We start from the raw sequence: 26836 nt of genomic DNA, 5'->3' as shown, positions 1-26836 counted from the left end.
AAACTCTGGCATCACAGAGATTTCGTGTTGATATGCGATTTTTTTCTGTGGTTCTCCAAATGGAAGAATCTGGTGTCCAGCAATTACACCAGCAATGCAATGGAATACCTCATGGGAAGGTGTGCAAAGCGTGCCCACACCTCCTCCATTTCCTTTATTTTGGGGAAATGAGTTTCTCTGTGGAGGAGACTTTTCCAGCAACACTGTGGTAAATCAGCAGTGCCACGCTTACATTGAACTCACAAGCCTGAATGTGCACTTGAAGCCATTTATAATTCTTAACTTGTTTGATCTGCTGCTTACCACAAACACATAAGCAGAAATGTTGGACTTTTTAATGTATTTTCATAAATTTTACAGTTTTTGTTACTAATAAAAACCTCCCTTATGGCCATTCATAATACACAAAGTATTATCGTGTTTCCAAACCATAGCTGGCGCACCATCAGTTGTCACAGCAAAAGTCTTTGTAATGTCAGTCTTTCGCTGCTTAAAATGTTCCTTAAAAACGTTGGCGAGATCCTCACCTTGAGTTGTTTCAGGCATCGGATTACAGTTTTTTCTGATTGCTTAAGCACATTTTTTGTAACCATTGGCTAATTTTGCAAAACTCTTCACACAAATAAGAAAACCTGTCACCCAATAATCAAAACATTGTAGTTCTCTTGCAAAAGCAAACACAGCTAGATTAACTCTTCACACCTTCGTAAAAATGGTGTTTCCGTATCAAACAGTACACACAAGCCATCATCTACTAAGCACACAATGCGCCAACTGCACACTGATGGTATGAATACAAAACACATCTGGCTTTTGCTTTCTCTGTGCACAAGGTAGGCTATGTCAGTTTGAGCTCATACTTCTGTCATAGATCCATAAGCATAGAGGGATCCAAACTTCAAGTACTGGTGTTTATTCAAACACATCAAAACAAACACAAGTGTTTATTTCCAAGTATAGGATTATTTGCAATCTGGGTTACTTGGTCTGCAGTGAACATGCTTCCTCTGCCCCCAGCATCTGGTCATCTAGCAATTCTGTAAAGTAACAATTTCAGTATTTTTACATCAATGGTATTGGTGTGTTTCTCATTGGCATATGGCAGTGCTACAAATCTTTGTGCGAAGTGACTGTACTCACCGATTCTCATTTCAAGATGTCCTTATGGTACTTGCTACAGTGTAGCGGCTCGAGTTAGGCTGGATCCGTTGGCCAGCTACCCTCAGGGTCATTCCACGGTTGATTACATGGTCCACTATTGTAGCTCTGATGTCATCAGCAATTCTATTTCTTACTCTTCCTACCCTTCCTCTCCCCCCTCCTTGTCTTCCTCTTGCTCCTCCTTGTCCTTGTCGTCCTCTTCATCCTACTTCTTCACCTCCACGCCTCCTCTACTTCTCACTCTTTCTGCTCCCTCCATTGTACTCCGCACACAGCTTACCTGTATTATAGTGCTTAGGCTGATTGCAAAGTGAACTAATTATCTAAGAAAGTTTTGACATGTGAAAGTGTGCCAGACAGTTGGCAAATTAGTGTTAATGATAGCCATACATGTGTATACTTTTGCTAGGAGTGTGTTGGAAATTTGGTAATTGAGTGTTGTGCAGTGAATTGTGCCTACAGTTTTGCAAAGTGTGTGTTACAAAATTGCAAACTGAGTGCAAAGCAGTTTTTGTGCTTTTAGTTTTGCAAACTCAGTGAGTGGTTTTGCTATAAGTCTGAATAGTTTTAGAGATTGTGCTACAGGAATCACAGTTAGGGTTTAAGCATTCAGAAAAAACTGTAAGCAGAACAGTTCCTCCTGTACAGCCTCTAGACACTACGCTACACTAAACACTTGGTCTTCTTTCAGACCAGCTGTTTGTTGGGCTCTGACATTGTCACCCATTTCCTGGATGGGTCATTCCACAATTCTGGCTGATGGTTGAACACTCAATTACCAAATTTCCAACACACTCCTAGCAAAAGTATACACATGTATGGCTATCATTAACACTAATTTGCCAACTGTCTGGCACACTTTCACATGTCAAAACTTCTTTAGATAATTAGTTCACTTTGCAATCAGCCTAAGCACTATAATACAGGTAAGCTGTGTGTGCGGAGTACAATGGAGGGAGCAGAAAGAGTGAGAAGTAGAGGAGGCCGAGGAAGATGACGTGGAGGTGAAGAAGTAGGATGAAGAGGACGACAAGGACAAGGAGGAGCAAGAGGAAGACGAGGAGGGGGGAGAGGAAGATGAGGAGGGGGGAGAGGAAGGGTAGGAAGAGTAAGAAATAGAATTGCTGATGACATCAGAGCTACAATAGTGGACCATGTAATCAACCGTGGAATGACCCTGAGGGAAGCTGGCCAACGGGTCCAGCCTAACTCGAGCCGCTACACTGTAGCAAGCACCATAAGGACATCTTGAAATGAGAATCGGTTAGTACAGTCACTTCGCACAAAGATTTGTAGCACTGCCATATGCCAATGAGAAACACACCAATACCATTGATGTAAAAATACTGAAATTGTTACTTTACAGAATTGCTAGATGACCAGATGCTGGGGGCAGAGGAAGCATGTTCACTGCAGACCAAGTAACCCAGATTGCAAATAATCCTATACTTGGAAATAAACACTTGTGTTTGTTTTGATGTGTTTGAATAAACACCAGTACTTGAAGTTTGGAAACCTCTATGCTTATGGATCTATGACAGAAGTATGAGCTCAAACTGACATAGCCTACCTTGTGCACAGAGAACGCAAAAGCCAGATGTGTTTTGTATTCATACCATCAGTGTGCAGTTGGCGCATTGTGTGCTTAGTAGATGATGGCTTGTGTGTACTGTTTGATACGGAAACACCATTTTTACGAAGGTGTGAAGAGTTAATCTAGCTGTGTTCGCTTTTGCAAGAGAACTACAATGTTTTGATTATTGGGTGACAGGTTTTCTTATTTGTGTGAAGAGTTTTGCAAAATTAGCCAATAGTTACAAAAAATGTGCTTAAGCAATCAGAAAAAACTGTAAATAACAACTCTGAGCTGGGGAGAAAAGCCTCCTTAATAAATTCTCAGTCTGTAAATAGCTTTCCATGTTTATCAATGCAGTGTGCGATACTAAAACTTGCTTCAGTTCCATGATGTTTAATTTAATTCAATTTTCAATTTTATTTATTCCCCATGAAATAATCTTTGTGGATGAGGCAGGTTTTAACCTGACCAAAAGAAGGAAAAGGGGGAGGAACATAATTGGCCATCGGGCTATTGTAAATGTCCCTGGTCAATGGGGGGAATGTCACTATGTGCGCAGCCATCAGCCAACGAGGGGTACTCCACCGCCATGCCGTACTAGGACCCTATAACACTATGCTTCTCCTTGCTTTTCTTGATGGTTTAAGACAACATATGTTCCAGCTGGACTACAGGGAACCAGCACAGCCAGAGCAGCCTCACTACGTTGTTGTGTGGGATAACGTCAGCTTCCATCGCGCTGCTCTGGTTCGTGACTGGTTTACCAATAACCCAAGGTTTTCTAATATCTTTCTGCCTGCATACTCTCCCTTTCTAAACCCGGTAGAGGAGTTATTTTCGGCATGGCGGTGGAAAGTGTATGACCGAGAACCTTATGTCCGTGTTCACCTCCTTCAGGCCATGGAAGAGGCCTGCCTAGACATATCAGTAGATGTATGCCAGGGGTGGATCAGGCATGCAAGAGGATTTTACCCCCGCTGCCTGGCTGGGGCCAATATAGCCTGTGATGTGGATGAGATTCTCTGGCCTGACCCAGACCAAAGACAAGATGCTGAGGTGGGATAATGTTTCTGGTGTGTGTTGTACTGTATAGTACATGAATGACAATGTGCCACTGTACATACATTGGTTGCGTCTTTTGTGTTTATCATGTGACAAGGGTTTTGAAGGGGAGAATCATAAGCAACCTATTTGTTTTGGAACTATTGTTTTGAATTAATTGTACCAGTGTGCAAAACTCTGTTGTAGTGTGTGTGTTTTTGAGGGCTTGTGTTTGATGTCTGAGGGCAAAGTTTGGTTTTTCAGCAGGAGTGAATAGTTTTGGGTGTAGAGCTTCATTTTGACCTGGAAATAGGATGTTTGGGAATTTGAGTGAGATGTTATGGATTTGTGTTTACTGTTGTGAGGATATGAGGCGTAGTTTCAAGAAATGTGTTTTAGCAATCGAGAAAAACTGTAATATTAAAATCTGTAACATAATGTATTGTTTGGAGTTTAGTCTGTTACAGTTACTATTTTTACCATTTCTTTTTGGAGAAACTGTAATCCACATTATTTCCTTAGGGATTAATAAAGTATTCTGATTCTGATTCTGATTGTTTCAGGATGACCTGCCATTATCCAATGACACATCTGCTTACCTGTATCTTTTGCTCGTTTCTCCTCCTCTTCTTTTCTATTTTTTCTAAACTGAGCACCTGATGGCTTTGAACTTTTCTTGTCCATCTTCCATTGGTTTTATTTTGCACTCCAGTATGAACACAAGTCCCCCAACTCGAGGATCACCACAACATAACCTAATAGACCTACACCTTAGTTCACAGATTCACTTTGTCTCAGGTGTATTTCTGGGATTTCACACAACCCAGGATTCAAATCATGAATACATAATGGACTTGGGTTTACATCATTATGAATGAAATGTGCTCTACTTGGAACCAGCCGGGGCCCCTCCCCTGTCAACAGGTTGTGTGTGAGACTTTAAATCATCAAACTGTAAATAATAAATTTTAAATTGTTATTGATCCCTTTACCCCTGGTCCTAAAGTGTATATTTATTTTCTTACTCTTCTTATATTTATTGTTTGTTTACTTGCACTGCTGTAACTGGAGCCTCGTCATCTCGTCTCTCTATATACTGGACTGTATGTGGCGGAGATGACAATAAAGTTTTTCTGTGGAGGAGACTTTTCCAGCAACAGCAACTTTTTTTTTTTTTGCCGATGCCCGTGATGCCGCCCCGGGCAACCACCCATCTATGTCACCCGTATCAAAAACTGCTACTGCCCTCACCAACCAAACATCACTGAAGCAGCAGCAAAAGAAGATCAAAACTACGCTCCACATTTGATAAACATCGTCATGAATTCCCTCTGACTTCTGCTGTTTGGCTCCCACCACGATAAAATCCCACTTCATGCACAGCTCTCTCTCTCTCTCTCTCTCTCTCTGTACTTCAAGAACAGTTTCCAATCTCAAATCTCTGTTTTCAGCATTATTCATTCACTTATTACCTACCAGTCTACCGTTGTTTGCAGCCTTGTTGGCCGCTCTTTTTTTTTTCTTTTTACTTAAATGACCTCGGAAAAGAGAGTCTAATTTTTGTTGTTCAGTACTGAAGAAATTTAAACTTTTTAAAATCATGTAAAATTGCACAATGTGTTTGAGGTTATCTGCTATAAAAAGCATGCAGGCCAGGAAAATCTCCTTTTTCTGTGTTTTATCCTCAGTTACTCTGACACGAAGGCATCTTGTCATGGTCCGTGGCCCGGTGTCCAGGGAGCTGATGGGATGCCCACGCTCACAGGTGTGGCCGTCGACTCCACACCTGCATCCCATCCCAGGCGATCAGGTGGACCATTTAACCCAGCTCAGCCAGCTGCTCCACGCCAGTCCGTTAGTCACCTCTCAGCGGTAACAGCTTGGCGTGTTTGGAGCCCTCTCCTGCCTGTCTTCCTGCCTGCCTGGAGTTTTTGGATCACTACCGGCACTCGTCTCCTCTAATCACCTGGAACTTCCCCGCGGACCCTCACCCCTCCCTCCAGTTCCCACAGCCCCATCTGGACCGTAAGATTCATTCTCTACCCACGTATGCTGTTATTTCTCCGTTCCCCAGTAACCCTCTTCCTCTTTCTGTTGCAGCCTCCCACAGTCCCGATTACGGCGTTCCTGAGTTATTTCCCGGTCCCTTGGTTTTCTAGTTACCTGTCGTGTTTTCCTTTGACCCTTCCGGGACGCCCTTAGTTAAAATAAAGTTCTTTTGCGTGCACCTTGGCGTGTTGTCTCTGCTTCTGGGTCCAGCTTGTGTGCTGAACTACGGTTCATGACACATCTGCTTTGATGCTCACACCTCTGATGAAGTTTCACATATATCAGTACTTAAAAATGATCAGAATTATAATATTTCTGACTATCTGAGGCAAAATTGAATCGAATTGGGACCTTGTGAATCGGAATCAAATGGATTTTAGAAATGAGTGATGACACCCAGTCCTAGTGAATAGCCTAGGCCTGACAGAAGTGGATGTAGCTGTGGGTAATAAGAAAAGATGAAAAGAACTATTGATAATTTTCTTGTTAAGTTAAGGCCTGATCCATCTGAAATTCATAGCCAGTGCTCTGACACGGAGCCATCAACCTGTTTGCTGCAGCAGGCAGCAGCAAACAGGTTGTCAGAGGAGGCTGAGATGATGATTAAGTTTAACATTGTCTACAATATTGCCAAAGAGTGCCAAAGGACTTTAAGCACAAGCACTTTTTCAGTAACTTATCTTTCTTGTAGAAATGTGCTCCAAACAAAGAACCTTGTGTTGACAAGATTGTTAGTTAATCATTTACAAATTAATAGTGTCTGTATAGACACAATTTCCCCCCCAAAAAAGTGCACATGTAAAACTGCGGTTTTATGCGATGCAGTTGAAAAATTTGAGTGCGCCTAAGAAAAGAAGTTAGGCGCACCAGTTCAACCGTGGCAAAAAGTTAGTCTAGAACCCTGCCTACTTAGCATAACTAAGGGAGGATTCAGGGTCACCTGATCCAGCCCTAACTATATGCTTTAGCTTTAGAAGGTTTGAAGCCAAATCTTAAAAGTAGAGATAGTGTCTGTCTCCTGAATCCAAACTGGAAGCTGGTTCTATAAAAGAGGGGGCTGAAAACTGAACCCTCTCCCTCCCATTCTACTTTCAAATACTCTAGGAAGCCAGCAACAAGAGCCTAAAAAAACTAAATTGTAACCAAGTATGGAAGCACTGAGACACTGTGGGTGTCAGGCTGGGCAGAAATAAGACTCCATCATGTTACACAAAGTATTTCCAAACATCTGTAATTGCTAACTATGATTGCAAATTTCCATGTCTTGCCAGGGCCTGCTGAGAATTTGAAGAACAATTTGTTAAATGTACAGCTGTTGCGCAAAGGTGTTATAAATGCTGTGACGCTCAAGATTATGATCTACAGGATATTAACTGATAAAAGTGAGCTTAAGATTCTGTATAATCAGTGTTCGTATAGTGTGCCTTGCTGTTTTGCAGTCTTAAGGATTAAAGTCCTAAGGATTAATTTTTACTACACTGCAGTTCAGTTGTCATAAGTGATGGATGGAAGGAATTTTTCTGCAGTCACAGAAATATTAAACAGGGAGGAAGAAAGCAGTTTCACTGGATCACAACAGTAAAATATGGGAAAATAAGATGCATTTCATTTAAATGTGGGGCAGGTTTATTTAGTGAGGCAAATTTTGTGATGTCACAATTACAGTGTGATTCACTAATGATTTATTTACAAAGACGCAGCCAGTTCAGTAATAACCAGCATTCTCCCAAGAGAAGGACTCAAAACTCATGAGAAGGGAGCGTGAGCACTGTAGGCCTGCTAACCAAAATATTCCAGTGTAAATGTAGGCTTCTCTCTGAAAAACGTGAGGCAGTTCAGATCACTGAGGAGGCTGAAGGAAAATTAATATGCTTCTGATATAAGAAATAACTCTTCAGATAGAAATTGACAAGCACTGTGAAAGTGCAAAATCCATAGTTCTGAGGACTGAGACTCAGGTGGAGCTCAGGAGAGCTGCATTAATACAAACTGTTCCACCATATCAAATTGGGCCCATATCAAATTGATGGCTGCAGTTATAGCCACACATATAGTAATATCTACCAAACATCACAGTGCTACAATAGAGACTTATACATAACACTACACTTATATTTTGCTTTCTTTAAAAATAGCCTTTACTTTACAGAGTGATGAAGGTGGTTTTGGTTTAGAATTGATTTATACAATCACACAATACTGTATTCCATAGGTGTCAAACTCTGGCCCCAGACTAATTATATTTGGCCCGCGAAGCCATACCAAATTACTATTAGAGCTGGCCTACTGGTATTATACAGCTAATATATATATTGTTTAGTATTAAGCTTTGCTTGTTCCATATTCAGTTTTTCAGCTAAACTTGTTTGAGTCCATAAGAAAAGATTCATTCTTATATCTGGAGGAAGATTTTTTTTTCAATAAATATTAACGTTAGCCCGCGACTTTGTTCCAGTTTTGAATTTTGGCCCACTGTGTATTTGAGTTTGACACCCCTGCTGTAGTCTATAAATAAGTGTGCACACTTTAATTTACACTGTTACACTTAATGTAATCTTCCTCTGTTTTCTGAGTTACCTTAGTGGCAGCTGCTCCAGTTCCTTGGCTGATGAACTAAGAATCTATATAAAGACCAACAAATTAGGTCATACCACAACTGTATCGTGGAGGGGAGGGGGGGGGGGGGTGTAATGATATTTGCTATGTTACTTTCAGTAAGGTTTTTTTTTGTGTCTTTGTGGGCTCTTTTTGAATTATTTTCAAAACACTCAAATCATTACAAATTATATATTTAAAGTAGCTTATCTCAAAACAAATGGTAACATGTAAATGTTGACATTATGTGTACACTGTTTTATTGTAAATACATTTTGCTAAACAGTGTTTAGTGCAGTGGTACTAATATGTGTTGTCATTGAAATCTGTAAATAAATTCATAAAACAGTGATGCTAATAGTGCTTGTAACTGATTTTGTCTTATACAATGAATATGTAGCGTCTATAGAAGAACAATTAATATTTTTTAAATATGTGATTATAAATGTTTTTACTAATAACACAACAAAATTAATTAAAGTACATATGTGATCCAAAAAACACCTGCGGGACAGGTTTATGTAGTTCTTATGCTGACAGTCGGTTTAAATTCTTCTTCTTATTATTAGAAATTATTAAAACTGAAAATGATTATTCTGTACAAAAAGGTCCCCATCAGTGCTATATGGGTGCTGCTGTTAATGAGCTCAGAAAAACAGGCATACATCTTATTTTTTTTAATAAAAGTATATTAAAATCAATGTTTTAAAAAAATAAGGCTTAAGCAGCTTGTGACATGGTTAACTTTTAATATCTACCAGAGGGCGTAAAAATATTATTGAAAAAAAGAAGGCAGGGTGTTGGGAAAGCAGCTAGTTAAACTTATCATGCAAATGCTAATGCTAACTCTGTTTCCACACAAAGTGTGGCTCATAACTGATCTCAGAGCAGAACTAGTGGCAGTTTGTCTTAGATGCTAATCCCCTGTTACAATCACTGGCTGCAGCCACAAAATGGCACTGATGTAAAGGATAGATGAATATAGGTGAAATATCCCAATGGCAGAAGGCTTTGTGAGATGGAAGGAGATGGAAGGACAGAGAGAGACTTTGGTGTATTTGAAGCCATGACAAGGCAAATGTTGTTTGCCTTGCTTGACCTGACAGAGACCCTGTAGGTCAAGCAATGCTAACCGCGATGAACCCAAAAATCTCAAAACTGACTCTCAGCTTTTGTTTTGTTACTTCAGTTCAATTGTGTTTTGATTGTGTTAATCGGGCTGCTGAGGTCTTCAGCCCATCAGTAGGTTAGTCAATTCCAAGACTTCCAATCCGTTTGATCGACTCCTTTGTATCCTCCCACACTTCCAGAATCCAGCGTTGGGATTGGATGTTGGCTGCCTGTCAGGAAGAAAGAGATGCTATGCTGAGGCCGAAAACTCAGACAGAACCAGGACACGGACGATGTTGGAATATCTTAACTGGGGGATTTTAAAGTGTGTTGGGAACTCGGAGCGATTTGAAAGTTGCTGAGCTTGAGCGGAGCAGCGACACCGGGTCTCCGTGTTCCCGCTGCGGACCGTCGCGGCTGTTCGCCTCTTGCCTGCTGCTCTCACAAACGCGAAGCCGGCGCTGTTTTAATGAGACTGGAACTGCCGTGTTTTCGACGCAGCACAGACCGGTGTGAGATTAAGTCTTTATTTAGCCCGAAGCAAACGGAAAGGCTCAGATGTCGTCGCTGGTAGCCGGGGCTAATAGCCGAGGCTGCTGGGCCACATAAATATCCCGAGAAAATCCCAACCTGATGGAGCGAGTGAGCGACGGAGCACGGGCTTATTTTGCGCCAGAAGGACCGTTATGACTGAGCTGCAGGCTCAGTTCTCTTTTTGAAAAGCGCCACGGGGTTCAGTGCTGGGTATTGATTTGATCGAGGGCTCATAAAAGCAGTATTTGGAGGTTCTCTGCATCAGGTGAGTGTGACATTATTCACCAATGACTATCACGGTCACGCTAACAACCCTGGTATTTATGCCACGATCTGTTTCGCTTGTTATAACCTTTAAAGTCCTTGTGCTTACATTTCTATAAGGCCCTTTTTCATACGGTCATTAAGCATGTGTACAGCGCAGCGGATTTACTGTGTGCCGTCCTCCCATACAAAAACTGGGGCATTTTCCTCTAAGTCAGTCTTAAATATTGGAAGGAGATGGTAAACGGTTCAAGTTCAGTCCCCTCTCCTAAAAAGTGTTTTTAATCTTACTGAGAGCTGCGAAAACAACGCCAACAACCTTTACTTTGCCATGTTTTCAGATATGCTAATTCTTGCTTCCCAGTCCTCGGGTGATGGCACTGAGCACACAGACAGCCGTACGTCAGCTGCCTAGCTCAGCGGCAACAGTTGCACGCAGGAATACGGTCATGGTGGGGAAAAGCTCGTTGAATGGTAGCATGGGCTTGGTAGTCCGTGGGCAGGTGCTGACTGACAGTCTACCTGCACGTTTTGTCAGATGTGGGCAGTGTCAGAAATGTGCAGCGCAACCAGTTACCGTGAAGAAGATCCAAGTTCTAACCAATGACCTAACAGCTCCCCCAAATGAAGCCAAAAAGTCTCTATCGCCCCCTGGTGTCTGGCTACAGTATAGGTCACAAACCCCGCCTCCTCCATTTTAGAAGGTGGGACTGGGGTAAACCAAAAACAAAAATTCTCCTCAGATAATTTTTTCCAAGGATGTGCTTTCGGCCATTATTAGTAGTTCGAGTCATGCTGATTCGTGTTCAAGGGGTTTCCCTTCTCATAACTCTGATTCTAATTACAACTATAATACTGTTCAATTTGGTCATCGTAACAGCTCTGAAAAACAGCTGCAATCACGGAGAAACTTGCCTATCTCTGTTCGAGAATGGTAGATGAATCCGTGGATGCTGAGAGGAGGGCAAGCGTTTACTTTACAAAACCATGACTGACTGTGTCATAGTAACAGCATGAGATGATCTACAGTAATCAACAGAAGGATCTGAGGTCCTGCTGCACTTTTTTGGTAAGTTAAATGTGTGTTTGTAAGCTAATCAGTAAAGTCCTTAGCTAGCTAGCTAAGCTTACAGTTGGCTTTTGGGTAAAGCTGTGCTCATTAGCTAATCCGTGCACATGAATGAATTTACCTTGACTAAAGAAATCACTGTTACCGTATGCTACCCGTACATACGGGTGTGTGAGGACATGGAAGGATCAGTTTTATTTCAGATTTCAGAGATAAACTGCACATTTGACAGTTTGTTATGAGTCTTTTCTCATTGTGATTACAGGAGCTGCCCTCAAATTCAGACCTCAGCACTACCCAGTAACATCATCCTGTATGTTCACTCTTAATGCAGAATACACTTAATTTAATATTGGAGTAAATTAGCAATAACTCCAGAAGTAACTAATGGAATAAAGTACAAAGTCTAAAGTACCATGTTATGTACTGTTAGTGAATGCTGCAGCTGTTTTACTGAGAAAATTAAAGACAAAACATCAGGTCATCAATATACAATGAGCATAAACAGTAAGTTTGGTGTTTAAGAACGCTGCTGATCTCAGATCTGCACAGCTTTTGCTTTTAACAATGAATGTCTTCAGCTACATGAAGAGGACATTAAATAAAACCTGGTGAAAGGTCATAAGTTGTCACTTGTATGTTGAACTAAAACCTTTAACCTGGAATTCTACCCAACTGTGTTTTGCCAATAGCAAATCATTATAATTCATACCAGAGTACCCAGAGGGGATAATGTATATTTCTAATGTATAACTTTCTACAGGAGTGAATATATCATTGTTATGTAAAAGTCCAGAGCCTCTAAGCTTGGCTGAGGATGTGAGTACGTCTAATATCACATAATGCAAAGTTCGCTGTCCCACTGTTCATGAAATGCTGGGTTTGTCCATCTTCTGGGGCGGGCCTACAGTGGAGAAAGAAAAGTTTTCCTCTGAGTGTGATGCTGGTGAAGATTATGAGTCCTCCCTCTTTTTAATTATAGCAACATGATTGTGCAACATGTAGAGAGCTGCTGTTTTAAAAACCATGACAGCTGTCCATGGCAGCCACTGCCTCTACTTTATACATTACATTTTTAATTTTTGTTTAATCTTTCATGTTGTTTTTTTTTTTTTTGGTTGTTGTTTTTCCCCCCTGTTGTTTCTCCCACTCCTGCTAAACTCTGGCTGTTTCTCAATACTATGCAAGTCTGTACTCACGTTCTCGCTAGTCCGTACTTTGTAAGTTCATCGTCATTCCACAATTGGAATGGTAGTATACTTGATGACATCTCAGCTCCAGGGTTTTAACTGCCATCCCCTCTTAATTTAACTGTGATTAATATTTGCAATTGAAAAGACGCATGATGTAGTAGATTTCTTTATGAAAAAACAAATAATTTAAATAAGTATTTTAAGCATTTTGGCCAAATTTGCTTTTACTTTTATCTGTTTCATAATGTCTAAGCTTAATACAGTTGAGCACAATCACTTCATGACAAAAACTCACTATTCAGCAACATAAGCTATGCTGCTTATTGAATAAAAACAAACAGATGAGATATTAGAATGCTTTTATTTTAGTAGACACTCAAGACCTACAATAGTCTGCTGGGGTTCGGAAGAGAATTGAACAAATATTTAAAACATAATTTGATCATTTCTGGAGCAGTCTTCAGGATCTCCATATATTAACATCCTGTTTCTGTTTCCTGTTTCCTTCTGAATTAAAATATTTTTAATGTTAGCGTTTGATGTTTAGTAAAGACTCTGGGTTCATGATTCCCTATAAACTTTTACTGTGTGTAACTGTGGAGACCTTACATGCAAGCAGCTCGACTCCAGGGGTGGGAACCTGGTCCTGTGTTAGCCATTTTTAATTGCGTGCATGGACTTCAAATATGTATGGGAAACCCCCACTATTCAGCAACACTAGTCAGATGTTCTACAATCTCTTTCTTTAGCTTATGTCTGACTAACAACAACATCCATCCATCCATCCATCCATCTTCATCCGCTTTATCCGAGGCCGGGTCGCGGGGGCAGCAGCCTAAGCAAAGAGGCCCAGACCTCCCTCTCCCCAGCCACCTCCTCCAGCTTATCCGGGGGAATACCAAGGCGTTCCCAGGCCAGCCGAGAGATATAATCTCTCCTGCGTGTCCTGGGTCTGCCCCGGGGCCTCCTCCCGGTTGGGACATGCCTGGAACACCTCACCCAGGAGGCGCCCAGGGGGCATCCTTGTCATATGCCCGAACCACCTCAGCTGGCTCCTTTCGATGTGGAGCAGCAGCTGCTCTACTCTGAGCCCCTCCCAGATGGCCGAACTTCTCACCCTATCTCTAAGGGAGAGGCCAGCCACCCTTCGGAGGAAGCTCATTTCTGCCGCTTGTATCCGCGATCTCGTTCTTTTGGTCACTACCCACAGCTCGTGGCCATAGGTGAGGGTAGGGACGTAGATCGACCGGTAAATTGAGAGCTTCGCTTTTACACTCAGCTCCCTCTTCACCACGGCGGACCGGTGCAGCGTCTGCATTACTGCAGCTGCAGCCCCAATCCGTCTGTCGATCTCCGGCTCCCTTCTCCCATCACTCGCGAACAAGACCCCGAGATACTTGAACTCCTCCACTTGGGGCAGGAACTCATCCCCGACCCGGAGTGGGCACTCCACCCTTTTCCGGCTGAGAACCATGGCCTCAGATTTGGAGGTGCTGATCCTCATTCCGCTGCTTCACACTCGGCTGCGAACCGTTCCAGTGCAAGCTGGAGGCCCTCACCCGATGAAGCCAACAGAACCACATCATCCGCAAAAATCCGAGATGAGATTCTGAGGCCACCAAAGCAAAAGACCTCCGCCACTTGGCTGCGCCTAGAAATCCTGTCCATAAAAATTATGAACAGAACCGGAGACAAAGGGCAGCCCTGGCGGAGCCCATCACCCACCGGGAATGAGTCCGACTTATTGCCGGCAATGCGAACCAAGCTCTTGCAACGGTTGTATAGGGATCGAATGGCCCGTAGCAATGGGCCAGACACCCCATACTCCCGCAACACCTCCCACAGGACACCCCGAGGGACACGGTCGAATGCCTTCTCCAAGTCCACAAAACACATGTAGACTGGTTGGGCAAACTCCCATGCACCCTCAAGTATCCTCGAGAGGATAAAGAGCTGGTCCAGTGTTCCGCGACCAGGACGAAAACCGCATTGTTCCTCCTGTTAATTTGGGTTGAACCCAGGACTGTATAGGCGTTGGCTGAATAGCAGTGGTGTTCACCTTGGGGTGTCGGTCAGAACACACAGGACGCACAGATAAAGGTTATACCGTCTTTACTGTGATTCCTCAGCTTAACAGCACAGTACAGCAACACAGTAATGCAACCGCAGGCTTACAGAGTGGTGAGGGGTGTGGGTGTGTGTGTGTGGTCTGTGAACAGAACATATACAGAATACTGAATGTAATAAACATCTAAGTCATGAATTATGATGCATTAGCGTTCTTCGAATCTAACCAGAACTACAAATGGGAATTCCTATATGAACATCTACATGCACGAGTTTCATACACTACTCCCAAACCCTTACAGTACATGACATTGATTGCCAATACACCCAACAACAATATATCACAAACACCAAATCGTTTAGCTTACAGCTAGCAGGTATGTAGCATAACAGGTAGCATTAGTAGCATGAACTAGCCACATAGCGAACAGGTCGATACACATTACACTTCTACATCCACTAAATGTCTAATTGGCATAAAAGACTAAAACTGTCCTTTTCAGGCATGGCTCCACGTCTACTCACAGTTCTTTAGCGACGCACACAACTCACACCGTGTGTAGACATCCCCTGCAGAGTCAGTCTGCCAGGCGGCTCTTGCTATGTGTTAGCTCCAACTCTGATCACTGGAACATGTGCTCAATAGTGCAACTGTGCTCTCTCGCCACAAGGGGGGCCCCCCCACACAGCTGACAGCCTTTCCAACACCTCCTGTATCCGAGGTTCGACTAGCGGACGAACTCTCCTTTCCAGCACCCTGGCATAGACTTTCCCAGGAGGGCTGAGGAGTGTGATCCCCCTGCAGTTGGAACACACCCTCCGGTCCCCCTTCTTAAAGATGGGGACCACCACCCCGGTCTGCCAGTCCACAGGTACTGCCCCTGATCTCCACGCAACATTGCAGAGGCATGTCAACCAGGACAGCCCTACAACGTCCAGAGCCTTCAGGAACTCGGGGCGGACCTCATCAACACCAGGGGCTCTGCCACCAAGGAGTTGTTTAACTGCCTCAGTGACCTCACCCCCGGAAATTGGCGGGTCATTCCCCTCATCCCCAGACTCTGCTTCCTCCTCGGAAGACGTGTCAGTGGGATTAAGGAGGTCCTCGAAGTATTCCTTCCACCGCCTGACAATTTTCTCAGTCGACGTCAGCAGCGCTCCGCCAGCACTATACACAGTGCAGGTAGAGCACCGCTTTCCCCTCCTGAGACGCCTGACGGTTTGCCAGAATCTCTTCGAGGCAGTCCGAAAGTCTTTTTCCATGGCCTCTCCGAACTCCTCCCACACCCGAGTTTTTGCTTCAGCCACTGCCCGAGCCGCATTCCGCTTGGCCTGTCGATACCTGTCGGCTGCCTCCAGAGTCCCACAGGCTAACCAAGCCCGATAGGACTCCTTCTTCAGCCTGGTGGCTCCCTTCATCTCTGGTATCCACCATTTGGTTCGGGGATTACCACCACGGCAGGCACCAACCACCTTGCGGCCGCAGCTCAATGAAGCAGCTTCGGCATAGGAGACGCTGAACATGGTCCATTCGGACTCAATGTCTCCAGTCTCCCTCGGAATGCTGTTGAAGCTCTGCCGGAGGTGTGCGTTGAAGATCTTGCAGACTGGGGCCTCTGCTAGACATTCCCAGCACACCCTCACTACGCGTTTAGGTGCACCAGGTCTGTCCAGCGTCCTCCCCCGCCACCTGATCCAACTCACCACCAGGTGGTGATCAGTTGACAGCTCAGCCCCTCTCTTTACCCGAGTGTCCAGAACATATGGTCGCAGGTCTGGTGATACGATTACAAAATCGATCATCGACCTACGGCCTAGAGCGTCCTGGTGACACGTGCACTTATGGACACTCTTATGTTCGAACAGGGTGTTCGTTATGGCCAAACTGTGATTAGCACAGAAGTCCAATAACAAAACACCGCTCGGGTTCAGATCAGGGAGGCCGTTCCTCCCAATCACTCCCCTCCAGGTCTCGCTGTCGTTACCCACGTGAGCATTGAAGTCTCCCAGCAGGACAACAGAGTCTCCGGGTGGAGCATCTTCCAGCACCCCCCCCCCCCCCCCCCCCCCCCGGACTCTAAGAAGGCTGGGTACTCCGAACTGCCACTCGGCGCATAAGCGCAAATGACAGTCAGGACCCGTTCCCCGACCCTAAGGCGCAGGGAACAAACCCTCTCGTCCACCGGGAAAAACCCCAACGTACCGGCAGCAAGCCGAGGGGATATTAGAATACCCACCTCAGCCCGCCGCCTCTCACCAGGGGCAACTCCAGACTGAGACAGAGTCCAGCCCCTCTCCAGGAGACTGGTTCCAGAGCCCAAGCCATGCGTAGAGGTGAGCCCGACTATATTTAGCCGGTACCTCTCAACCTCACGCACTAACTCAGGCTCCTTCCCCACCAGAGAGGTGACATTTCATGTCCCTATTGCCAGTCTTTGCAGCCAGGGGTCAGTCCGCCAGGGCCTCCGCTCCTGGCCGCCACCCGGCACACAATGCACCCGACCCCTATGGCGCCTCCTGCGGGTGGTGGGCCCTAACCCTAGCAACAACATCTTCAGCATAATGCATTAACAATAGATTGTAATCCATAACATTATAGCTTGAAAATTAGCCATTCACTTGAAACCTGGAACTGTTTCACTGGTAAGAACATGGTCAACATTTCACTTTGTCAACATCAATTTACATGTAATTTCTATGAATATCAATAGTAGAAATAAATATTTAAAGAAATAATGTACACTTTTAAAAACAATTTTAAACAGTCCATCTCCTACGCCTTAGTGTTGGGGTTTGGCTTGCAAACTCTGCCAGATCGTGCAATGTAAGCCTTTTTTGTACAATATCTGGAAGTTGTACATTAATGTACTACACAAATGAGTATGTCTCTGATGAGGTTGTTGGCAAAACCTGCAACTGCCTGCCTTATTTTTCAAGTCCACATAAGACTTGTTTCATCACGGTCATTGGTTTCTGGTGTTAAACTTATGCCTTTCTATTAGGGCTGCTCGATTATGGCAAAAATGATAATCACGATTATTTTCACTGAAATTGAGATCACGATTATTTGACGATATTTATTTAACCCTTTAAGACCTACTATGGAACCAAGTCCACCAGAGGTTTTTTTTTTTTTTTTTTTTTTTACATGCTGTAGTGCCATTTGTGGGAGCATTTCAAGTTGCTACACATCAATACAACTGTTATAGCCCATATTTTAATAATATGTATGCATTAAGTCCATAGTAATTACATAAATTGCAAAAAAGTGCAATAAACTACAAAAAAAATTGAAAATCGCTTTTGTTTTGTTTACATATATTTCTACTTGGAGAAATTTAAGAGGTTTATCCCTCAAAACTTTAAATACAATAAAGTTGCAAAAAATAGTTTCCCACCACAGGAAATTTATTTTGAGTGTCTTCATAGTTTTATTTTGGAGATACACCAATTTTTATATACTGCAGGAAAAACAAAAAACAATCCTATGATGCAAATTTGCAAAGAAAACAGCATGTGCCTCATTTCACTGTGGGAAGTGTTACGAACAGCTGATAGGATCGGCAAAGCGTGTTTCTGGAATATTATGTTTTTGTTCCTGCAAGCGCTTTTTATGCAATTTTTGCAAAGCTATATGTGGAAGGAAACCGTGACCGAGGACAAGCTGATGGCATAAGATGTAAGTACAACTCCTCCGGTTTCATATGCAAAACAAATTATTGCGCTAGCTTACACGGTTCAGGTTCTACAGGGATTTAAAAATAGTTACGCAAAACGGAGCGTGCTGCTCTGACCGGCTTTAAAGGGTTAACAATGACTTTAAAAAAATAATATAAAATAGTGTGCAACACCACTGAAGTTTTTTTTTTTTTTTTTTTAAACTCTCTTTTCAACCAACGGCAGTCACTCTCCAAATAACTTCTGCTTAGCTTTCCGAGCTTCCCTCGGGTCCTCTTAATCAGCGGTCTCCAACCTTTTTTGCGCCACGGACCGGTTTATGCCTGACAATCCGGTTGTTCAGTCTGACGTCACTAGCCGTGTCTGGGTCTAAACTCCGCTGCAGGTCCATATATCAAACGATCACTATGGCATTACTGAGAGTTGAAAAACTGTCTAAAGTATTTCATCTTTAATAAAATGATCAGCCTTCTCCTCTACCAGGTGTAACAATTGAGTTTAACATCCAGGCATCCATGAAAACGGAATTTATGACATTTAACGGAGTTAGAAGTTAGCAGGGAGTTAGCTCGCTAGCTTCTATCTAAATACAATATAGCATGTCCTGACTGCGGGGTTTTGGAAACAAATTAAAACGTACAGCTCTGTTATCACTTCCAGCATAAATGAAGACAGAAAACTAAACAGCAGTGACGTTTGTAGGGTTACTGAAGTTGGGCTAGCTGGTATATAATGATGTGCTACGTGACTGCTAGCGACACAGCTATGTTGGCATAATATAAACAAGCTAACTTTTTTTCCACTCGATAAAAGTTAATGTGAGTGTTCTCGGTGGTCAGGAACAAATGTAATCGCATGGCAGGATGCTGTAAAAGGACCAAACTTCAGCCAGGAGAACAACTGAGATAATCCATCCACAATACGAGGTTAGTCATTCATATACTGCTGCATGGGCTGGGCTGTAGTTACATCGTAAGGTTTTAAAAACTGAGCTTAAATAAATGATTAGCGGTAATAAAAGCGAGGGAGGTCAACAGTGGTCGCTGACTGTTTTAGGAGCTTTTTGAGATCAAATAGAAGAAAATACATAACATTAAACATGTTAACAACACAAAAGCCATATTAAACGCAGACTACTTTAGACCCGGAAGTAGGATTTGTCGCGTCATCACTGAACAACCGGATATTTTCACGGACCGGCCTTTAAGGTGTCGCGGATAAATGAGGGAGGGGCTAATAATCGGCTCAGTCATTTTTAATGATCGTTGAAAGCCCAGATCGTAATCGTGATTAAAATTCGATTAATTGAGCAGCCCTACTTTCTATAGTTATATTTGAGGAATACACAGTTTGTGGAATTTGCATTTGAGACATTGCACGTTTTTTCTTGATTCTGCTCTGGTCACTGGTCTGTGTTCTCCACGTGTAAAGGAAGGCACGCTCCCTCTCGATGGCTTCATAGCTGGCCAAGTTTAGAAGGATAAACGCTGTAGTTCGGGCATCCTTATCTGAATGAGCAGCTGCAATGAATGAATCGGATTTTTGCTTGAACACATGCCGCTTCTTTGCAGTGTTTCCTTTGAACATCAATGTTTCTGGTGTACGGAATCCTTCCAACATGGTCATTAATGGTCATTTACTAGTCTTTGATACGATAGCTGAACAACGCTAGCTGGCTGCTTGCTCGCTACAATAATAATAATAATAATAAACTTTATTTATAAAGCACACTTAAAAACCAAGGGTATGCCAAGGTGCTTAACAAGTAACATAGAGAATAGAAGGAAGATAATAGAAATAGGACCAAAGCAAGTACTAGGTATGCAAGCAGGTAGCTGTCACTGATACATAGGAAAGCAACAGGTACAGAACAAACAAGAAATTAAATGAGCATAAATGTGCATAATATAAAATCATAAAAGAAATATTAACTTAGAGGGAAAGGCAAGATTGAATAAGTGGGTTTTTAGTCGTGATTTAAACAGTGCAATGGAATCAGATACGCGGATATCGAGTGGAAGGGTATTCCACAGTACCGGGGCAGCCAGAGCAAACGCACGGTCACCCGGGACTTCAGCCGAGATCTAGGTTGCACCAGAAGTAGTTGAGTGGCAGATCTAAGTATTCTAGCAGGAGTATGTGGCTTGAGAAGTTCACTAAGATAACTCGGCGCTAATTTATTAATAGTTTTGAATGTAAGGAGTAATATTTTAAATTGAATAGGGTACTTTATGGACAGCCAATGCAAGCTAGCTAGAACAGGAGTAATAGGGCAAAATTTCCTGGTACCAGTCAAGAGGCCAGCTGCGGCATTTTGGACTGTTTGCAGTCTAAGAAGAAGAGAAGAGGGAAAACCGTAGTACAAGGAGTTACAATAATCCAACCTGGAGGTCACAAAAGCGTGAATAAGCTTCTCCAGGTCCTCATGTGGAACATAATGCCTAGCCTTAGAGATAAGGTGCAGTTGGTGGAAGCTAGATCTCACTACAGCAGACACTTGCTTATTGAGTTCGAGCGAGCTATGCAGCAGTACACCCAAGTTACTGACATAGTCACAGGAAGAGCTAGCAAAGGAACCCAGGGCAGCACAGAGTTGGGCACAAGGGATTTTATGTCATCAAGGTGCTGAGAAAACTTTCACTTTAGCATTTTGTTGGCAGCTCTTTAGCACATGACCACACCACAACTTCTGACACCATGTTTGATGTTTAGTAAAGACGCTGGGTTCATGATTCCTTATCAGCTTTTACAGTGTATAACTGTGGAGACATTACATGCAAGAAGCTTCTTGACTCTGGGGGGGAACCTGGTCCTGTATTAGCCTTTTTTTCTTTTTTCTTTTTTTCACTGCATGCATGCGCAGTGCACTATTCGCTTCAAACAGGTATGGGAAACCCTCATTACTCAACAACACTAGTCAGATGTTCTACAGTTAGATTTAGTTCAGTCAGCTGTTTAAATAAGAACAGCATATTTTTACATCAGGGATATGATGGGTGAAATATTCTATTTAAAATATGCTGACAGCTCTCAAAGTAAGACTTTAAAATTAAATAAGCTTCATAACTGAACTGTTCTAACTTTATTTACTGCCAAACTGATTTGTTCAGGAACAAATAAAACACTGAAATAAATAAGATTTACTTTATTAAATTAAATTACCTAAGTGACTTGTGTCATGTTTAACCTGAGTAGCGAAAGACCATGGGGGTTTCAAAACGATGTGCCGGGAATCAAGTGTTCTCGCCGGCTCTAAGCTGGTGGGGTAACAGACATCTCCAAAACTGTTGGAGCACTTCTGCAAATGTGTGATGTCTTGATAGCAGATATTTGAAGTTTACACAGCTACATTCTTGCCGTAAAATATCTTAAAAGTTTATTTTGTTACACAGAGAGTAATATTTGAAACTTCTTAGCCGCTCTCCTCCACCATTGCCGCGTTTGCGTTTTGGATGAAATGCATTCTGGGATATTTGGCTGCACCAGGTCCACAAGTCACCACCGATGCATGCTCGATAGAATTGGAGGAGCAAGAACACATCCGGGAATTTTGAGCATACTTGGCTTGATGTGTACTTTAAATTGGGACAGTACTTGGTCTGCAACTGATGACATATAACAAGTGCATGAGAACACAAGTACACACAAATACACACTTTGAGAAAGGCCTCGGTCTCCCTTCCATGTTCCAGGCCACTTGTCAACTAATTGGCATTCCACCAATGCACAGTGTCATTTACACTGGGCAATGCGAAGATTTTGGAGGGCTGCACAGGTGCAAAGCATCTCTCCATAAGCAAATACTTCGACAAACAAACACAACTGTGGTAGCATATATTTGACATGACTGTAGGCATATAAATTGATTATTAATGGAATATATAAAATGTAAGTAAATGAGAAAAAAATACAGTATAAATAATCATTTTGAAGGCCGTGTCACCACATATTAAATAATTTTTGTAATGGTCAATATTTTAACTTTGTAACTCTGTTATTAACTAAACTTTTAAATTATTTATTGTTTTCTTATATCTTAATTCAAAGGTAAAAATATAATATTTTTAGAATGACCATACAGCTGTGTGTATAAATGCATGAACAACCACTGGCTATGATTCGGATCATTTTCTGAGCATAAGATCAGGAGGATGTTTCAGCTTCATTAAGTGCTTCTGCACAAAATCCTGTCAGTAAATTCACCTTTGAGGATTGGGTATTCAGATGTTAACAGTAAATGAGTCAAAAACCTTAAGCTAATCAGGCAACAATCGATATCGCCTTTTGTCCCAGAATGCATAATGTTTCAAGATTATGCCTGTTTGTCTTTATAAATAAACATGGAAGCTGCCTCTTAAATGAAGTATGTTGGATCAGCAAACGAGCCTCTTCTGGTCACTGCTTCATTGATTTTCTCATTCTGGGCTGCCAGCACTAAACAAAAACATTCACTGAATAAACAAGAAATTCTTTTCTTCTTGCATCGTGATATGTGCTTATACTTTTCATATTAACAGTGGACTTTGGAGACAATGCATTATGGTCCATGTCCAGGCTCACACAGTATATGAGGGTTTACAGCATATTATATTTTGACATGTTCATCTTCTTAAAGTCAGATTTCAAATGTTAGTTTCAGTTCTGACTCTTAATGTCGATATGCTAGGTTTCTACTTCATATCACTACACCCCTTTGGTAATCAAAATAATAATATTTACCCCCATTAATGGAAATAAAGTTTAGAATCACACAGCTTTTACAGAGGAAACAGACGCAGTTACTTCAAGCTAAAACACTATCTGGAAAAAACATTTTGATGCATGCTCAATCACCCAGGAAAGTAAATCCCAAAAGGTTAATTCTATTCATTTTATTATACTCATGGCCATTGATCAATGATCAGTGGTCTTTGATCAGTGGTTGTTGATCAATGGTCATGACATTTTACATATTAATGACCAAGAAACTGACCTCACAGCCCATTGTTCATTAACTGGGTTAGTTTCAGTCGCTGTGCAAAGGTACTGTTTATAAGGTTGGGGAAACCCACAGTCAGCTGAGACTGAAGAAGTCACTTAGATAAGTGGCGAACCATTTTTCCACTGAAAATGCTATGTCCAGTTGAATAGATTCAACCTTTTGGGCTCTGACAGGAAGAGGTCTGGCGCACCCAAAGCCACAACTAAATCAAAGGACAAGTTTCTGAGAGTTAACAGCTTGTATGATAGGTGGCTCACAAAAAAAACAGCTTTAAGCACAACTTAATAGTGGTCGTAGTAAGAAAATCTCAGTTTCAACTGTGAAGAGAAGACCTCGAGCTGCAGGTTTGACAGGACGAGTTGCAGCAAGAAAGCCGTTGCTAAGACGTCAGAATAAGGCAAAGTGGCTTGCCTGGACCATGAAACAACACCAATGGACTACTGAAGACTGGAAGAAGGTATTATGGAGTGATGAATCAAGTTTTGAAATTTCTGGTTCATCACGCATAATCTTTGTACGCCTTCGAGCAGGTAAAAGGATGGTTCTACAGTGTGTGACATCAACTGTCAAACATGGAGGAGGAAGTGTGATGGTCTGGGGCTGTTTGCTGGATCCCGGGATGACTTTTTCCAATAATAGTGTAAAGGCTTTTTCTATATTTCTTTTTTTTCTGTTTTCTCAAAACAAAGTACAAAAAATATACAGTTAAAATAGACAGTGGACAATGCTGAGTCATGTGATAACTCCACCCTTAAAAAAGAGTAGGTTTTATATGTCACAGTTTCTGATACTGTGAGAAACTCCCCATCAAGGCTTATTCCCAATTACATTTCAAGAGCAAGATCTATTTTGGGGACTGTGCGTGTGTGATCTTATTAGTTGTTTTAATTTTTGCTGGAGAGTGTTGGAGAAAGTTTCTCTAAAAACACATTTTAGGAAATAGTCAACAAATTGAGAAAGTGATAAATTGGTGGATCTCTACTATAAACCATAATGACAAGAAATAGATGTAATTTATTGTAGCAGTAATGCAAACTGGTCTTCTCACAGAATTAAAGAATTTAAGAGCCAATCAATCAAAACTTGGTTTCCCAAGCATTGACCTTATCTATGTCATGTCTATCTGTCAGTGCTGCATATAATCAATTAGCCACAACAAGAAAAAACAAAAGAGCTTAATGACATTAATCGGTTCTTTGCAATACTCTGCTAGGAAAATTCGACCCAGAGAGGTCTTATTGTACAAGACACTGAATCCATGGATCTGCTAAGTGCTAAACGCCTAGGACACTATACAGTACTTTTGGACTTGAGGATCTCATAGGTGATTAGACAGCACAAGGTTTCAGTGTTGTGGCTGATTAGTGTATGTCTCTTCCTGTAAATCTACAATGGGGGAAGTAAGTTATCTGATCCAGTGCTGAATGTGGTTCAGTGCTGACTGTTTCCACAGTCTCTGTTTCCACCTCTGTGCTTCATTGTGGCGATGGAGTTCTTTGGGTCATATTAAGCATTTCTCTTCCTCTAAATACAGTGTTGATGTTCATGCCAACAGAGCTCGGCTTTAGTTTGATGTGACCACAGCACGTTCTCCCAAGCCTTCTCTTAATCATTCTAACGTTCACTGAAAAACTTAAATTTGGCCTGTTTATTTCTTGATCCAAGGTGACCTTGTGGTTCCTACAAGATGATTCAAAAGATTGTAACATGTTATCAAAGATGTTCTTGGTGACTGTGGACCCAGCTGGTTTCAGATCATTACCAAGCGTCTTTTGTGTAGTTTTGAGCTGATCCACCACATTTCTCAAGATTATCTCCACCCCATGAACAAGATGTTGCATGGAGCTCCAGACCAGCGGTGATTGATGGTTATTTCGTATGTCTTCCATTGTACCAACGGTGGTCATATTTTCACAGAGCTTCTTGCTGATGGTCTTCTAGCCCATTCCAGCCTCGTACAGCTCTACAGTCTTGCTTTGAAACTGATTCTGTGGGCAGGTGTGTTTTATACTCATATACAAGTTGCAATCAAGAGTAGCTGAAATAGATTAATTGATTATAATTTGTGTGCCACATGGAGACAGCCAACCTTTGGAGCCACAGTTTCTTGTAGGAGATCAAATACTTATTTCACTCTACTATATGCAAACCAATAGTTTTTTCTGGATTTTTAGTTGATATTCTCTCTCTCGCTGTCAAAATGAAACCACCATAAAAATGAGACACTGTTTGTTTCTTAGTAAGTGAAGGAAAATACAGAGGTATGCTATTTTCCTTCTCCAGTGTTGTGTTCCTGCTTTTTCAAAACAATGCGTTTTTTCTGCCTGCTTTTCCCCCACATAATTTCCTTATAGATTATTAAAGTGTTCTGACTCTGAGGCTGATCCCTGCATAGCTGGATTTGTTCACTCTGTCCTCTGACATCTGACTTGGATGTGGTAATAAATTTCTTCAGTGTAGCATTTGTAATGTAAATTACAGGATCTAGTGGAGTTATTATCACACAAGGGTCAAATGCTAAGGACCTAATAAAATGATTCATAGCCTGCCTGTCAGAATTTTGTGGAGACACTTGGTTAAGTCTCCCCAGCCACTCCACTTTACTCTGCACTCTTTACTTTGCTCAGGCCATATGTTTAAAAAAAAGAAAAAGGACAAAAAAAACAGATTTGGTAATACTTTTCATTTTAAACTCTGCCTGCTTTACATCGTTTTACCGGGTGACACTATGATACTATATTGCTTCCCTAACTACAAATGTAGTTATAATGGAAAAAGGATTTTTCAAATAATATTATATAATTGTACTTCTAACCTCTGTGCTCTACATCAAACTAAAATATGTCAAATTACCATCCATCCATCTTCTTCCGCTTATCTGGACCGGGTCTTGGGGCCAGCAGCCTAAGCAGAGAAACCTAGTGTACCCTCTTCCCAGCCACCTCCTCCAGCTTGTCCGGGGGAACACCAAGGCGTTCCCAGGCCAGCCGAGAGATATAATCCCTCCTGCGTGTCCTGGGTCTGCCCCGGGGCCTCCTACCAGTGGGACATGCCTGGAATACCTCACCCAGGAGCCGCCCTGGGGGCATCCTTATCAGATGCCCGAACCCCCTCAACGATCTCCTTTCGATGTGGAGGAGCAGCGCCTCTACTCAGAGCCCCTCATGGATGGCTAAACTTCTGACCCTATCTCTAAGGGAGAGACCAGCCACCCTTCGGAGGAAGACCATTTCTGCCGCTTGTATCCACAGTCTCGTTCCTTCGTTCACTACCCACAGCTTGTAACAATAGGTGAGGGTAGGGAAGAGGATCGACCGGTAATTTGAGCGCTTTTACACTCAGCTCTCTCCTCTTCACCACGGTACAGCATCTGCCTTACTGCAGCCGCAGGACCAATACATCTATCAATATCCTGCTCCCTTCTCCTGTCACTTGTAAAAAAGACTCTGAGATACTTAAACTCCTCCACTTGGGGCTGGAACTTGTCCCTGACCCAGAGCTTGCACTCCGCCCACTTC

General features: G+C 42.3%; 1 protein-coding gene across 1 annotated transcript in view; it reads left to right on the top strand.

The window, feature by feature from the left end:
• The first annotated feature begins 9745 nt into the window (after positions 1-9745).
• The window catches only part of large1 (LARGE xylosyl- and glucuronyltransferase 1), a 66712-nt gene continuing 49621 nt past the window's right edge, over positions 9746-26836 (top strand). The window contains exon 1 of the mRNA XM_026194304.2: positions 9746-10331. The gene's annotated coding sequence lies outside the window, so the exon portion shown is untranslated. The remainder of the gene's footprint in view (positions 10332-26836) is intronic.

The sequence above is a fragment of the Astatotilapia calliptera genome, chromosome 15 (assembly GCF_964374335.1).
Source record: "Astatotilapia calliptera chromosome 15, fAstCal68.1, whole genome shotgun sequence".
NCBI lineage: Eukaryota > Metazoa > Chordata > Actinopteri > Cichliformes > Cichlidae > Astatotilapia > Astatotilapia calliptera.
The sequence above is the reverse complement of the archived record's forward strand: the minus strand, read 5'-3'. Positions and strand labels throughout refer to the sequence as shown.